The following is a 17,198-nucleotide window of genomic DNA, read 5'->3' on the forward strand; positions in this document are numbered from 1 at the left end:
TGAGACACAGAATTGAAAATGTCACTGGCCCCCAAAGCTACAATTCCAAAGGAAATAGACTCAAGTGGGAAAATGGTGTCATGTCTTATAGTCATTCATTTTGTACGGGGCGATATGCCGTGCAGTCTTTCAGTAATCATGTTTTCATGCTGAATGTAGCAAATAACATCACATGCCTAACCACTTGTGGGGCATTTCAAGGTTAATTCATGCTCTTTTCATACCTTCTTGTGTACTCGGTTCACAACTGGAATACTTGCCATTCAGCTCTAAAAACTAGTCATTTTATGGAGACAGAATCACTGTGAGTACACTGTTGGTGCTGCATCTTGCAAAAGCTTAGGTTTGAAATTCATGTTTCACACACTTTTTTGCAGTAAAGGATCATACACATCTTTAGGAACTTCTTTCATATGCAGCACTTCTTACTATGAAGTGTTTGAGGTACTCCCTCATGACTATTCCATCTGTTGTAAAACATTTGAGCTTTTTCATGCATTACTTTTCCTCAGTGATGTATGTCTAACTCAGATAACTGAGATACAGGCAGTAGGTAATTAGTGTCCTATTTTCAGAGGCTGAACAGCAAATTATTCTGCGTGTGTCCATTCTCTTTTAACCAACAGGGGATTTTAATATGTTTTAACAGGGGAATTCAGGCTGAGGATAGTTGTTCCATCATACTCTGTTCAATAAGTTTGTTCCACAAACACATCAAAAGAAAAAATAATATTAATGTCACAGAAAAACATTTTTATTATTTTGCAGTGATGGTTCTTAACACTTTCACTGTGATTGTTAGTAATGTGCTTTTGTCTCTCCTGTTGCAAGAAAGTAAATGTCACAGAAAAACATTTTTATTATTTTGCAGTGATGGTTCTTAACACTTTCACTGTGATTGTTAGTAATGTGCTTTTGTCTCTCCTGTTGCAAGAAAGTAAATATACTGTTACAGTACTTAAATGTGCATCAGGAAGTTTTTTTTTTAAATTTATATTATAATAGCCAAGTGACCAATGTGTGCGTGTGTATGACTTCGATCACACAAAAACTGGGGAGAACTGACATTTGCTGTTTGGTATACTTATGTATTTTGGGTCAAGGATGAATGCTGTGAAAACGAAAAGTTGATAGGACAAATATTTTTTGAGAAATGGGCAATTTTAGCTAACCAATAAACAATGGACATTGTACTGCAATGCATCATGGGAGTTTAGAGTTTTGGGGGTTTAAATGTTGTTGTGGTTCATGTTAGTTTAACAGTGTTGTTCGTGTTATTGATTTCTTGTACTTTTTTGTAGTTCAATTGGTTTAGTCAGTTTCGGTAAGTGTTATGTTACCCGTCACTATGAGGGAGTTAAGTGTTATGTTGGCACCATGAGTGAAATGTATAGTGTTTTTAGTGTCTTACGCCACAGATTCTGTTTATCCAATTAAAAGCACATAAAAAATGAACAGCAGAAAAGACAAACAGCTGTGCGTGCAGTTTTAATCACTCACAAAGTGGTGAGAGCTGACATTTGCTGAATTGGTCAAGGATGAACGACACCAAAACCGAACGTTGGTAGGACTAATATTTTTAGACAAGCTAGATATATTAGTTAACAACACTGAACAATATACACTGATAGTTGCATTCTGGAGTCACACGCCATTTCAGCAGGGGGCAATAAATCATCTATATATTAAAAGAATGTGTGTGATTTTATTTAGTAAGTTCAATGTAAATACATAATATAATTGTAAATACGTTAAAAATACATGGATGACATAAGAAAATGAAAACACTTATTTCCATTGTTGTCCATTTAAAAATCAAATGACAAAATATAAGTTAAAATGAAATAATCATAATTTTGATAAAAATAATAATGATAGTGTGTGTATATGTATAAGAACCTAAACAATTTATACATACATTAAGACAGTAAATTAACATTACAAAATTATGTAATTAACAGGAAATAAAATAGTTGTGTTCGTCTTCTAAAAATTGTTGAGGTCTAAGGTTCTAAAAACATTCTAGAATCACACAGCATTTCAACTCATAGAAAATTTGCACAGTTTATTACCACCCTTGAAAAATGTCAGCTACCTGTTTTTATAAACACGACTCAACCTAGAGACGCATGGGCAGTGCACAAGTATATTTTAAATTTCTTAATCATGTTTTAATGGCTATGGTAAACACATTGTAACTTGACCAAAATCACACCAAACCAACTTTATCAGTTGCCAATTACACAATCTGTAATTGCAACTGAGGTTTAACATTGCTGTAACATAATTTTATAGAGTTTACAGAGGTTGCCACAAAAAAAAATCTAGGTTGTCACAACAGTACTTTTAATAATATGATGCCAGAAAGTGACATGACCACATCATTCTGCAGACTCCCAACAGCATTGCTACAGTGTTGAAGATCACCACATTGTGGAGCCTATCCCAGCAGTCATAGGACCCCCTGGACAGTACACCAGACTAACACAGGGCCACATATAGACAAACAAACACATTCACACCCGCCCACATACAGATGGTAAATTTCAAGTTTCCAATTCACCTAACATGCTTGTCTTTGGAAGTGGGAAGAAGCCAGACCATCTATAGTGAACCCACATGAGTGCGACGGAGGCCAGCATGAGTCTGTGTGCAACAGTAATCAATAGGCTTCAATCCCTCAACAGCTAAAGGACACTCTGGCCACTCAATGCTGTCAGGAAAGATGACTTTAAGCTTGCTTTCAGCTTGTTTTCATCTTGGAATATAATACGTGCCATGGAATTAAAATACATGATGTTGGATTAAACTGCACAGTGTTTGGTACGTTCCAGGAGTAAGTGAGGTCATACCGGACTTTTCCAGTGTAAATGGGGAGGCCCACGGAATGAACTCGGTGGTGAAGACGAGGGAATATGTCTAAAAATGATTCTAACATGACAAGTATGATCAAATGAAGTATTAATGTGTTAAAATTAAGAGTTGATTAGAAAAAGTATTTTACGAATAAGTGAAATGAATGATTATATGAGTTGTTTTTCATAAAGAGTGCAGAGTCAGAGAAAAAGAGGAAGTGAAGAAGATGTCGCAAGCAGCGCAAGGAAAGCTGATGTTAAACAACTGATCAAATGATTAAAATGTTAGTAAAATATGAAATGAATAATAAGGAATGAGAATGTTTGTATATGATCATATGAATTGTTTTTATGTAAAAGAGAGTTGTAATGAAATGATTGAATATGAATGATGTGAATCATGAAGAAATGATTTAAAAGAATGAATTCTTGGAAAAGCTGAAGTGTTAACGGAAAAGAGAAACTTGAGAAATAAGTTACTGGTAAGGGCTGCTGAGATTTCCAGTAAGCAGAAGGAGAAGGGAGGAGGTTTTGAGTCAACAGTGTCCCCATGGTAACCAAGATCATCTGAGGACAACAAGAGTCAAGCACATATATAAACTGTGAAACACCAGAAAACGGGGTTATTCTTCCAGGGAGAGGTGCTGTTGCCACTACTCCCCTGCTACGAGGAGATCACAAGACTTGACCATCTTGTGAGCAGCAATTGGAATCGTGGAGTGAGAGGTTTGGAGCCATGAAAGATCATTTGAGAGAGATTTCAACTCCTACTCAGGCCGTCCAGTCACGGAGTAGCAGAACAACGGAGAGTAACCACTGGCCTTAAGTCTGAGTGGGGAATGTTCAACGATTTCTCTCTCAAGGAACATCACCGCATACCATCAACTTTTGGTTGATTGAAGACGGAAAAAATTCTTATGTGGATTAACTTCCTGAAGGATTACAACATCACACAAGGATCGTGGTCAGCTAACGACTAATAGCTGATGAAGAGGAAATCAAGTTCATCGAGCTGGGGACCCTAACCTCAAAAACCTCCTTCCCTCACTCCTAGAAAAAATTGTTAAGAAGTCAATCCAGTCCCAGTCAAAGTAAGATCAGACAGAGTTACTGAATTAAAAACAAAATCTCTGCCAATCATTATTCTAATTATACTTGAATTACTGTTGTGAAATTATCACCATATAATCTATGTTGATTATGTTATTGGCACTTGCAAAACCTGCAATAAATTTCCAAGCATGCAGTTAAAGTGTTAAGGCTTGGACATTGGATTATTGATGCTTCTTAAGGTGTAAAAGTTAAAGTTTATTGGGTGTACAACATCAAAAAGGCTCTAAAAGGTTAGTCTGGTTTTTTAATGAAAATAACACATCCCAGGGACTCGCTGTACGAGTCACTAAATTCAAAATCTAGCAACATTCCAAGAGCCCTGATCCATAAGAGGAGAGCTGCCGTTAACGGGCGTGGCCGGTTCGTATCCTGGTTCCTGAGAAGGCTATTCGACCGGGGTGCGAGATCAGCTTCAGCGGGGTGGACGTCCGGATGGAGGCAGTGAGCAGCTAGACGAATCTCCTCGCCACCAGCTTGAACAGCCTTTGTGCAGCCCTGCCGGGTAATACCCGTGGAGACACGAAGGTCGGACCCCAGAGACGGAGAGCTGGTTTTGTACACAAACACACTCATCGGAGGGTGAGCGTGTGCCGTGTATCTAAAAAGCGGGATCTGACAATGCCTAGCTCAGATTTTAGCTGATTGGTCAGTGTGCCTGCCTCCCATGCCAGAGATCATGAGTTTGCATCCTGATGGGAGAAAGTAGGAGGAGTCAACAACACAATGCAAAACCAGAGAGTGCAAGCCACTACATTGGTGTTGTGACCCGGACAGGAGGGAGGCTCAAGGGGTGGATGAGTAAATGGTAAATGGACTGCATTTACATAGCTCCTTTCCATATGCATCAGACACTCAAAGTGCTTTACAATTATGCCTCACATTCACACAGACACACTCACACACCAGTGTCAGGGTGCTGCCATGCAAGGCACTCACTACACACCGGGAGCAACTCGGGGATTAAGGACCTTGCCAAAAAGGCCCTTAGTGATTTTCCGGTCAGGCTGGGGTTTGAATAGAGGATCCTCTGGTTTGAAGCCCAATGCTTTAACCACTAGACCATCACCTCCCAGTGAGTGTGACAAAGGCCTACAGGATTTGCTGTGCAATAGTAGTCAATAGGCCTCATTCCCCAGAAAGTTAAATTATACTCTGGCCACTCAGCTAAGAGCCTGGATTTTTAGCCAACAGGTCAGAGTGTCCGCCTCCCATGCAGAGATCGCGAGTTCACATCCCAAGGAGAGCAAAAGGGAGGAGTCAGAACTGAAACACAATGCAGGCAAGAGAGTACAGCTGCTACACGAACACGGGGAGACATGCAAACAATGCAATAGTGCTAACCACTAAGTCACTGTGCTGCCCATCTATGAAATATCACTCACTCACTCACTCATCTTCAACCACTTATCCAGGATCGGGTTGCAGGGGTAACAACTCCTGCAGGGGACCCCAGACTTCCCTTTCCTGGGACACATTGACCACCTTTGACTGGGGGATCCTGAGGTGTTCCCAGGCCAGTGTGGAGATATAATCTCTCCACCTCATCCTGGGTCTTCCCCAGGGTCTCCTCCCAGATGGACATGTTTGGAACACCTCTCCAGGGAGGCTCCCAGGAAGTATCCTTCCCAAATCACCTCAGCTGGCTACTTTCAATGCGAAGAAGCAGCGGCTCTTCTTTGATCTCTCCTGGGATGACCGAGCTTCTCACCCTATCTCTAAGGCAGACAGCAGCCACCCTCCTAAGGAAGCCCATTTCAGCCACTTGTACCCTCCAGTAAAACATTTGTTCCACTTGGTCATTCTGCAATGTAGAATCAGTGTTGCCAAGAGTCTACAGAATTGCACTGTCCCTTTCTGATGTCATCATTGCTAAAAATGTAATGTGCCAAAGTGGAATTGTTTGTGAGGATGGTTGTGGTATAACACAAAATTTTGTGCTGTTTGCTGTGTTTGTTATTCTAACTGGTTTCTCGATATGTGGCACATCCATCTGGTTTCTTCTTGTACGTGCTGTGTCTTCCATCATCAGCCCCGTATATCAGCTCCTGTTTTTTCTGTTGGTGTTTGTTGGTGGTGTTACCCTTATCACATCACATGTTGGGTATTGCAGCACTGTTGTGCCCTTGTACATCTGTTTCTATCACCACTTTCCTGCATTGTCTTCAGTTCATGTCAGTTGCATTCATCACCATGCTGCTTCCACTTCATAGATGAATAAATCAAGCCCAAAGATATGTGTCTAGAAGTGAGAGTGAAGGATTATGTGTATGTGGATTTTGACATGACGGCGTGTGTGTGTGGTTCTGGACATGTGAGCACTTGTGTGTGTGATCTGAACTTGGGTGCATGGGTGTGTGATCTGGACATGGAAGTGGGTGTATGTGACACATGGAAGGGAATGCCGGATCTGCCGGATTTTCTTGGCTAGAAGGTGTAGCAGAGACAAAAGGTTGTTTACTGTTCTTGCCATTGCAGCCCCACTGAACACCGCCACTGTGGAAAAGATGCTGTAGGCCAGGGGTGCCCAAGTTCGGTCCTCGAGATCTACCTTCCTGACACTCTTAGTTGTCTCCCTGTTCCAACACACCTGAATCCAATGAAAGGCTCATGAAATGCCTGCTAATGAGTCTTTCATTGGATTCAGCTGTGTTGGAACAGGGAGACAACTAAGAGTGTCAGGAAGGTAGATGTCGAGGACTGAACTTGGGCACCCCTGCTGTAGGCACATGGACATAGTGAGGAAATTTGACATCATGACCCCTGACTTAGCCGGATTCTAGCCACATTTGTGTACAGACCTCAGCGAATCCCTTTCCAATATGGCTCAAATCCAGCTCAGAGGTGGGCTGAGCTGGATAGAAAACAATCTGGTTTAAACCTGATTTGCACCATTCACATTCAGAAAAAAAAAAACCTTTCTGGCTCGAGCATGATTCAGCCCACACAGCTGCTGTGACCCTTCTGGCCCCTCTAAAGAACAAGATCTCTGAGTACTTTTCAGTCATTTATGCTTCTGTCAAGTAATTGGCAATTTTATAGTCAACTGTGATGCATAGAAGATTTGGCAGAAATGTCTCTGCTCTCTAATGGGGTAAAACATATTTAAACAAAAAAAAAAAAACCCTGAAGTAAACTGAGTAGTGACAAAGATTCTACTTGAAGAACCATTCACTCACTCATTCGTCTTCTACCGCTTACTCCAATTAAGGGTCACACACTATGACTGCAGGGATAGGCTCCAGCCCCCCCCCTCCCCCCCACCGTGACCCTTAATTGAAGTAAGCGACTGCAGATGAGTGAGTGAGTAAGTGAGTCAGTTTCCACTTCCACTTAATTGAGGAGCACATTGTCTCATCATTTATTCGCTATGGCAGTAAAATGTAGGCATAACTTATCAAATTTGCCTTGTTTTCCCCATAAAATGTCCACTGTATTTAAGAAAAAAAACAAAACAAAAAACCCTTAGAGTGCATACGTCACTTTTCCAATTGGTCAATAAGGATTTGTGACATTTTCATTGGAGCAGAAATAGTGGCCTGTGTGTCCACACACATCTGCATTCTATAAGTCAAGAAAATGCCTTCAGGCGAGGGTTTTCTTTGAAAGGGAGGCCCAGTAACGGTTAACTCAAGGGTCACGGGGGGGGGGGTCTTGACAATCCATACCAGAGGTCTTCACAAGTCCCCACTGTGTTGTCAAACCTTAAACTCAGTACAAGCCTGAGCCAGATCAACAGCAAATACCAGACAGTTTACACAAGGCTCAGTTCATGTTGTCTCGATGCAGGTCTCAGATCTACAGTAGGTATGTTTAATTGACTTGAGCAATCACAGTGCATAGTCTCTGAGCGAAGATCATGTGCACACCACATGTGAGAGTGCACATACAGGAGAGAGTGCAGCGTCCTTGTATGAAAAAAATAGCAAATAGGGAATATTACAGTGAGGAGGATAGGTGTGGAACACGGCCTCTGTATTACAGCGCCTCCACTAGGGGAGGGTCCGGCGTGCTTCAAACATTTGTGAGCTGCAGCTTAGCATGGCGGACAAAGAGCTAATTCAGCCAGCACCCTCTTTACTGAAGGCAAATGTTTGGGCGCATTTTGGATTTTATTATTTGCTGTGTAAGAAGGAGCTTTACATGACTTATGCAGTGTGCAAAATCTGCTAAATGAAAGTCAAGTACTTCGGAAACACTTCAAATCCTTGAGCCCACATGCTACGCCATCACCCGGAGCTAAAAGAAGCGGAGCAGCGGTCTCTGCCGACTACAGAGCAGCGCACACTCCATCACTTCAGTAAACTGCCAGCAAACTCTGAACGAGCAAAGCAGATAAGTAAATTTACATCTTTAGAATCACTTGATTAACCTTGTAAAGCTGCTTTTTCTTAAACATAAACATTTTTAAAGTAATATAACTATTTCTCAGAGCTCTTTCAATTGAAAATTGATTCTGAATCAAATTGTTACCCCAAGAATCGGAATTGAATAGAATCATGAATTGTTGTATATTCACATCCCTAGTATTCACCTTTTGCAATTTACGGTTTGCAGATATTTCACGATTCACAGCTGATTCACGTTTTGGGGGTTAACAAACCTCACGCAGACCCTCTGCTTGGACCATGCTACTGACAAAACTGACAATACAAATATAGAAGAAATTTTTGTCTTTTGTTCCTATTTGCACCTTGTCTGTTTTGGATAGGTTTTGGGTTTGGCAAGATCCCTAATCCATACTCCAATGAAGGCGATGATGATAACGCACCAAACATGAATTAGCATCATCTGGTTATTCAGAAGAAGAAGATAGAGAAAAAAGAAAATCAACAAACAAATGAAACAAAGAAGAAAGCAAGTTGATTATTTTGGAATTTCAAAAATTTTATCCTCCCACTTGAAAATGTCCATTGAAACAGCAACCATAGTTGAAGAATTCGAACTGTAGTTGCTAACTGTAATTCTGCCTTTGGATCCCCTCCCCGGTAGTTTTAATGTGATGAGGGAACTTGGAGACTCAGAGACTGACATGGCACAGACTTCAAAAACCAGAACTTGTATTGAAAAGATGCCTTCACCGAATGAACAGAGTCATTATGACAGTGCACGCTGAACTCCTGCAGCAAATATTCAACACAACATTGCATACAAGAACCCCAATATTAGGTTAACCTGCCTTTTTTAAGCCTTCTTTTGGCCCACCCCCAAGTGAGTGGGCCTTTGCCTCGTGCGTGGCTCAGTAGAGCTATGTGATTGGTTGAAAAGTATTGCATTTGACATTTTTATATGCGGGTGACCTGCTCGCGTTGTTTATCTGAAACGGTATGTGTCATATCAAAACTGTGTTTTGTCTGTGTGCCATGATAAGCAAAGAACAGTATGCATCATTGCCTGTCACCCCAGAGGAGATATGAAGTTAACAAATAGTCAGAAGGACAAGGTCATGGAACGTACTGTCCAACATAACCATTATCAGCCATGAAGGTATGTAATTTGCTTGCAGCCAATATTTTCCTCCATGACAGTGAAAATAAAGGGAAACATAAATGCGTACAATCAAACAAAGTATGTGTGCATATGTATATGACCAGCATTGCTGGTTCATTACATTCCCAAAGAGATAATGTTCCCAGCTTTCTTTGTGTCTCTGCTGGGCATTTGGTTTGTCAGCAGGACCTCGACAAAAACTGATTTCTATTAATTTTGGTGGCCTTGGGAGATAGAAGAATTTAATTGAATCAAAATAATTTGATTCAGAGGCAAATGCCTTTCAGTGAGTTATTTTAAAGCAATGTCACATCTCCCACTGATTACAGTGATACAGGTGGTTTGGCAAGACAACACCTCCACCTGCACTTTAAAGCAGCCTCATGGAATTTTTGAACATGTCAAGCGATCAGGTTTCAGACTGCAACCACCAGAACCAAGCATGTGCATGAATGGACGTGCATTAAGTAGACTCTAATCCAGTTGACTAAGCGTTACCGCCATAACAACACCACACAGTGTGATCCTGTTTTTAGTACAAATGATGGGTTCATTTACATTCCCTATCTTTGAAACCACCATCAGTGCTGTTTTCTTCTGGATTATTTTAGGTTTTTTTTTGTCATTATATGTTTTCTCTCAAACTGTCCCACTCACTCTCACTGAGTAATGCACCATGTGTTATAATGTTGTGTTGTCACTGAAGGGGGAAGTTTTGTGGAGACTCTGAACCAAAGTCTTTGGTCACCAGATGTAGCGCTAAGAACTTAAAGGGGTTCAGTTGTTCAAAAAGAATCTTCATCAGGGGTCAGAGTTCAGCAAAGCAAAATAATCTTTATTGCCAGCAAAAAGGATAGCAGATTGAGTGGTGCACGTAAGTTACACAAGAAGTGCTCTAAAATAACACTGGTGTGCATCTGCCTTTTATTCTCTTCGGACTATAGCTTTCCACGCCTACAGATCAACCCCTTAAATATTGTAAGATTACATCATTAAAGGCCCCTTCACACATAGTGTGAATATGTACAACTCCAGGGCAACTCATGGTGGTAGAGCTCATATGAGCGCTCCACGAAACATCACGCCAACGGGCAGGTGTGCAAGATGCTGGTGCAAAGGTTCATGCACACAGGAACACAGTGCCAGCAGCTGTGCGGTGTGTAACCACATCGCACAGCTGCTGTGAAGAAAAAAAAAAAAAAAAATGCATGCTGCAACAGTTCCGTGCACGCAGGAACACAACAGCTTTTCGCAGCAGCTGTGTGATGTGGTTAAAAAAAAAATGACATGCCACCCACAGGAATCAAACCCATGCCTTGCAAAAGCTCAGATTTCCAGTCAGAAACTTTACCACTGAGCTTCTGTTGCTGTCCTATGAAAGCTGTGGGAAAATGCCTGATATCAGAAAGGACATGGACATATTTAAAAATAAATAAATAAATAACACCACACACCATATAAAAACACTGTATTTATTAAGCGGGCAATACAAATATGATCCATCTGTTCCTCTGTAGATGACCCATGGTCACAGATGTACAGTCATGAAATGATATGAATGAGAAGCAGTGTGATCTGATCATGTCCACATCTGCTGGCACATGTCCTGCCGGCATGCCGCTGGACTGACACCACGTCATGTGGAACAGAGCTCACATGGGTGACGTGACAGTCAGATCGGCCACTGCATGTTATGATCTGTCCATTTCAACCTGGGAGTAACCTGTCATTGGGCTGCAGCGTGTGCATGCTCGCTCGCTGCAGCCCGTCGCCAAGCAATATATGTTTTTATTTATGTCTACATGATGACAGCAAGCAGACACACATGCATCACAGTAGGCAGTTGTTAGTCCTTGTCCGTCCAAACACAGTACATGTTGACTAGCTGGGTTGTACAGAACAACAGATCTCCACAGCTGCTTCTTTCAGCGGCCACACCTCCTGTCAGTTTAGCGCACAGACCAAAGCCACAATAGTGGGACACTTAGACAAATTTCACTGCAGTCATGACAATGATCGTCTGCTGACTGTTGTCATGTTAATAGTGCAAATGGCCACACATTTTCTAAGTGCCAAATGAGCGGTGTTAGATGTTCATGTGTGTCACCTGGAATTTGGTCGACCTGCCACAAGAGGGATCGATGGGCTCGCACAGCGCACACTCTGTCTTTCAGCCTGTGGTGTGCACAAATAGAGGTAGCAGCACGTGTATGAGGCAGCTATGATTTTACACATTTTGCACACGATTCTGAGCTTCATGCGCACTTTATGCGCAAATCGACCAAATTTGCACTATGTGTGAAGGGGTCCTAAAATAAGTCTGTGTCAACTTTTAGGAAAATCCCAAAGTTTTAGACACTTTTGGGAAAGACCCAAAGTTTCCTTGGAACCGTCCAGATCTGACTTATGGGACTTTCCTAACTCAGAGCATGCAGTTTCTATTTTTTTAAAACTAAGTTACCTTTGCTTTTTACACCCTTATTTCTTAGCTTTGCCTTGTGGTGTTTTTTTGTAATTTTTTTTATATCTATTGCTTCACACATACATGTTGTTTATATATAGTATGAAGAGATAAATATATTCATATTTGTCTCTTCATATAATAGGTGCTGACAATAGTACTTCACATAACATAATCATCGTTGGCATTTGCATTTCTTAATATATTTGTTTTAGCACATCGCTTATCTTTATTGAAAAATTATACTGCAAAAGACAAGCTCTTGTGTTCTGGCTATAGACATTCATATGAAAAACCATTTTAATTTAATAATAATATTATGGATTCTTTGATAGTTATTGCAATAGCTGTGAAGAGGATTAAGTTGGAAAAATGGGTCCATATCAAACATAATTTTATTTAAAAACTGAAGCAATTTCATTTAAAGTAATAGCTTATCAAACAAAAATGTTTAAAAATATTGATTCTGTTAATTTGTGCATTTATCCAAATGATTTCTTTCTTTCTTTCTTTTTAGTATTATGAATGTTAAATATTTTTTAGGTTGTTGTGTGTCAGATGAAAAATTATTTTTTGAGGTCAGCAGTGGGAATTTTCAATGAAGAAATGTTGAAATCCCACTTTTGAACACAGCACAAAATTCTTTGTTTTTAACACCAGAATGTTCAGTCCATAGACATCAGGGCTGCTGCAAACAGCAAGCACATCCAGGCTTTAATGAATGTGGGGCACTTGTTTAAGACCAGTGTTGGAGTGAATTTACTCAGCTGCTCTCCATCCAAACGAACCACTTGTACTCCTTTCATACACCAGTTAAAAGAGATTCTTTCCAAGCTCTGAATTATCAGATAAGTAGACGAAAGGTGTCATTCCCATCAATTAAAGCAGGAGAAGAACATGAATGTCAGCAATGGTGAGTCAAATTGTTATTTTTTAGTAATGAATGAGTGCAAATTAATATTAATTTATATTTTTTAATGATTACACAAACTGACATAATTTCTTCATGAATTTGACACCACAATAATGTACAGCCTTCATTCTCTTGTTCAAAGACGAGGGAATGACAGTCATTCATTTTCTGTACTCCCTTATTTAAATTTCAGGTCGCGGTGGAGCTGGAGACTATCCCAGTGTCACAGCATGAGAGGAGGTACACACCCATGGACAGGATGACCGTCTAACACAGGGCCACATAGAGACAGACAATATCATGCACAGACCTAGGGTCAAATTAAAGCTTCAAATTCACCTAACCTGTTTGTCTCTGGAAGTGGGAGGTTGTGGGGAACACCTGGAGGGAACCAGTACGAGCATACAAACTCAGTACTGAAAGGACCATGTGAGAAGTGATCCCAGTACCTTCTTGCTATGATGCAACTGTGCAAACCAATAAGACACTGTGCTGGAACAACTCTAGGGCCGACTCCGTCGTATACGACGGCTGAGACCAAGCTTTACTAAATTACAAATAACTTTTTAATGATATGAGATAGAAACTTACTTTTTTTTTTTTTTTTTTTGCTAAAAAGTTAACTCCGCACACTTTCGAGCCAGCCATCGGCCATCTTTGTACTCCTCATAGAAGCTGTGTGATGACGTGCACAGTGTGAGTGTCCATTTGGAATTGGTTCACCGTCACATGGTTTTCCAAAATCCAATCGTAGGGCAGATTTACCTCACGTGAAAAGCCAAAGATCGTTTTCAGGAGTGATGTGTTACTAGTTGGCCCGTTTGAATAGCCCCATGGGTGCTGCAATGAGTACATACTATTAGTACATACTCAGTGCGCCCTACACCATTACGCACAGCAAAAGTGTAAGCACACGGAGCAGACGGAGAGCCTCTGATGACAATCTCACGTGCTCAAACAGAGTGTGTAACTATCAGGATTGCTCCACTAGTTTGCATGTGAATGTTACTGACTAACTCTGTTGCTTTCTCTGTGTAAAGCACTGTTTACCATATCAAAATAACAAAACACATAGACCATTTTGTATATATTGTTCAAAATGTACATTTGTGTTTATTGTTTGAACCTTTTTGTTGTACAGTCTTTCACACAAGACCTCAAATTACCTTTATAAAGAGTCAAAACAGTTGTTTATTATAGTTTGCTGTGTGTTTTGAATAAATGTGTGTGGAAAATTATTTTTCGCTTTATTTTTTCCTTGCCTATTTCTGATAGTAAACCTTTATTACACTTATAAAACACAACAAAAACATAGATATTCTGAAAGCACGGGTTGTCCTGAAAAAAAGAGACATACAACTTGATTGTGGGATGCAGGGAGAGCTGTTAACAGCCATAATAAATTATTTATGCCAGGCTAGTGAATTGTCCAAAAAAATGCCCTTGGACCCCAGATGGTTAAAAATTCTGACCTCTGATGAGCTTGTCTTTATGCATTTGTTGTCTTAGCACCATTGTTTGTTTGAGTAAATCAACTGTATTTCTATAGTGCATGTTCAAACACACACCAGTTCACAGTGCTGCCATACAAGGAGTTCATCTACACACCTGGAACAACCCTCACCAGTTTGGTCTCTAAATGTAGAGTACACAAAGCAGATGTATTTGGTAGTGTATAACACATGCAGTTGTCATTTTTATACACAGCAGCAACATTTTTTTTTTTAGTCAATTAGGGAATAACCCCCATGTGTCTGATGATTTGCAGACGTTAATGCTGGATTTTACGGTCGCAAATTAAGTTTAAGAAGGAGCCGGTAAAATGGATAATTGCGACTGTAATCCAGCATTGACGTCCGCAAATCATCAGACACATGGGGTTATTCCCATTCTAATCCAATTAATTAATAATTAATTTGTGCATTAATTAATCAATATTGTAATAGCCAAGTAGCCTCTGTGTGCATGATTACGGAGAAGCTGCCAAGAGCTGACATTTGCCGTTTGGTACAATTATGTATTTTGGGTCAAGGAAGAATGCTGCAAACATTGAAAGTTGATAGAACTAATACTTTTTGAGAAATTACCAATATTAACTAACAACAATGAACAATGGACATTGTGCTGCAATGCACCATGAGAGTTTGGGGTGTTATAGTTTTAAATGTTATTGTGGCTCATGTTAGTTTATAGTGTTGTTAGTGTTACTGATGTATTTTTGTCAGCCCACTCTCACTTTTTTTCATGAAAATTTGACCACTTTCGTGACGGGTTTTTTTAAACTCAGTATTACTAACCCTGCTCCTACCCCCAACCCTAACCTTAACCATAATCTAACCCTACTCCTTCCCCCAACCCTAACCATAACCACACCCCCCCACACACATCACTTTTAATTTCGTGTGCAGCCATCATGGAATGAATTAGAATGAATTTGTGCTACCATGATGAAAATGAGGGACTTTTCATCACAATATCATGAACCAATAGATTAATGTATATTTTGTGCTGCTGAATCTTGACTTGCTGTGAGACCAGGTTGGTTTTTGTAGTTCAATTGGTTTAGTCAGTTTAGTTAAGTGTCATGTTGCTGTTATCATGAGTGAGTTAAGTGTCATGTTGCCGTTACCATGAGTGAGAAGGATAGTTTGTTTGATCTCTTCCGTCACCATCTCTGTTTGTGGATGTATAAAATAAAAGTGTGCGTGTGTGCGTACATAAGTACATAATGTAATTGTAAATACATTAAAAATATATGGATGACACATGAAAGTGAAAACATTTTTTTTCCATTGTGGTCCATTTAACAGTCAAATGACAAAATAGAAGTAATAATGAAATAATAATAGTGAAAATAATAATAATAATAATATTATATGATAAGAAATGAAACAATTTATAATTTATAAATACATTAAGACAATAAATTAACATTAAAAAATTACTTAATTAACAGGAAATAAAATGGTTGAGTTTTCTTCTAAAAACTATTGAGGTCTAAGGTTCTAAAATCATTCTGGACTCACACACTATTACAACTCATGATAGAAACTTTGCATAATTTATTACCACCTTTGAAAAATGTCAGCTACCTATTTTAGAAACATGACCCAATCTAGAGCCAATGGATCTCCACTGGAAATGCATTAGTTGAAATATAACAATATAGTAACAGGAACAAACACCAAAAATATCACAAAATTCCACAATAAAATTGATCAACATAAAGTCAGATGAGTCCTGTTAACCTCATGATAAATGATACATCCTTACAGGCAGTCTCTTTATTGCTCTACAGTCAGTTTACTGCAATCTGCAGTTTTAGAAATGAGATGTGTAGTTTTTGCATGTGCATAGCCATGGCAGTAAATCACAGTCAAATATTCTTTGAGGTTTCCCTCTCCATAAATCTCACAGTTGACTCTCACTTTAGCCTCATCCTGCTGTCTCTGCATGTTATTCTGTGTTTGTGTATCACTCAAATCCATTTCTCCAGCATATTTAAACATTTTACACAAGGTTGGGTGTCATCATAGCAGTGTGCCTCAGAAATCAGCCCAAACCAAGTTGAAGAATTTCATAAATGATTCTTTTATTTTTCTGCTTCTGTCTCTGGTGATATGCTTCCAATTGAACTGAATATTTGATGCCATGTGCACTATCACAACAGGACAGCGAACAGAGATTCTGTCTGCTATCAGGGAAAAGAGGGAGAAAAACAGCGAGACAGAAAGAAAACGCGAGCAAGACCGGGGGGGGAGAGACAGAGGACTTAGTTTTTACTCTATAACTCTTGCTTTGACAATGTAAATGTATGTCTCCCATATCAATAAAGCTCCACTGAAATTGAAAATTGAGGAGAGACAGACAGACAGAGAGTACTATCTTTTCTCTTTAAGTCTATAAAATAAGGCTATAACGTCTATAAAAAATAAAAGTACTTAATTGTTTCACCAAAACATCCTGATCTAGGCTTTCATCTTAGATACACATTCTGGCAAATTGCAGCTGAACTTTCAGGTCTCCTTTTTTAAGAAAATCCTCATATAAACTCAACAATAAAGCTGGGTTTCCTCCTGGTACATCCAGGCGCCAAGTCGATGTTTTGTGCCATCCATCCGGCCCGAGTGGGACAACACAGGCACCCCCCCACTGGCAGTGCATGTGGTCCAGCACTCCGGTGACAGAACACCAAAGTTCAATGGTAAGACTGCATGGGAGATATTCAAGGCACAGTTTGAGTTATTAGCTGTGGCTGTCGGCTGGTCTGATAAACTTAAAGCCCTGGAATTGGCTCTGTCATGTAGTAATTAAAAAAACAATAATAATTATTATTATTATTACATATAAATTATTCTTATTATTTATT

General features: G+C 39.8%; 1 long non-coding RNA gene across 1 annotated transcript; it reads left to right on the forward strand.

Annotated features, from left to right (window-relative positions):
* Positions 1 to 537: 537 nt before the first annotated feature.
* LOC117502938 lies at positions 538 to 16,726 on the forward strand. Its single transcript, XR_004558439.1, has 3 exons — positions 538 to 549; positions 2,835 to 2,845; positions 16,591 to 16,726. It is a non-coding gene; the product is annotated as an uncharacterized LOC117502938 (long non-coding RNA).
* The last annotated feature ends 472 nt before the right edge of the window (positions 16,727 to 17,198 follow it).

The sequence above is a fragment of the Thalassophryne amazonica genome, chromosome 2 (assembly GCF_902500255.1).
Source record: "Thalassophryne amazonica chromosome 2, fThaAma1.1, whole genome shotgun sequence".
Classification (NCBI taxonomy): Eukaryota; Metazoa; Chordata; class Actinopteri; order Batrachoidiformes; family Batrachoididae; genus Thalassophryne; species Thalassophryne amazonica.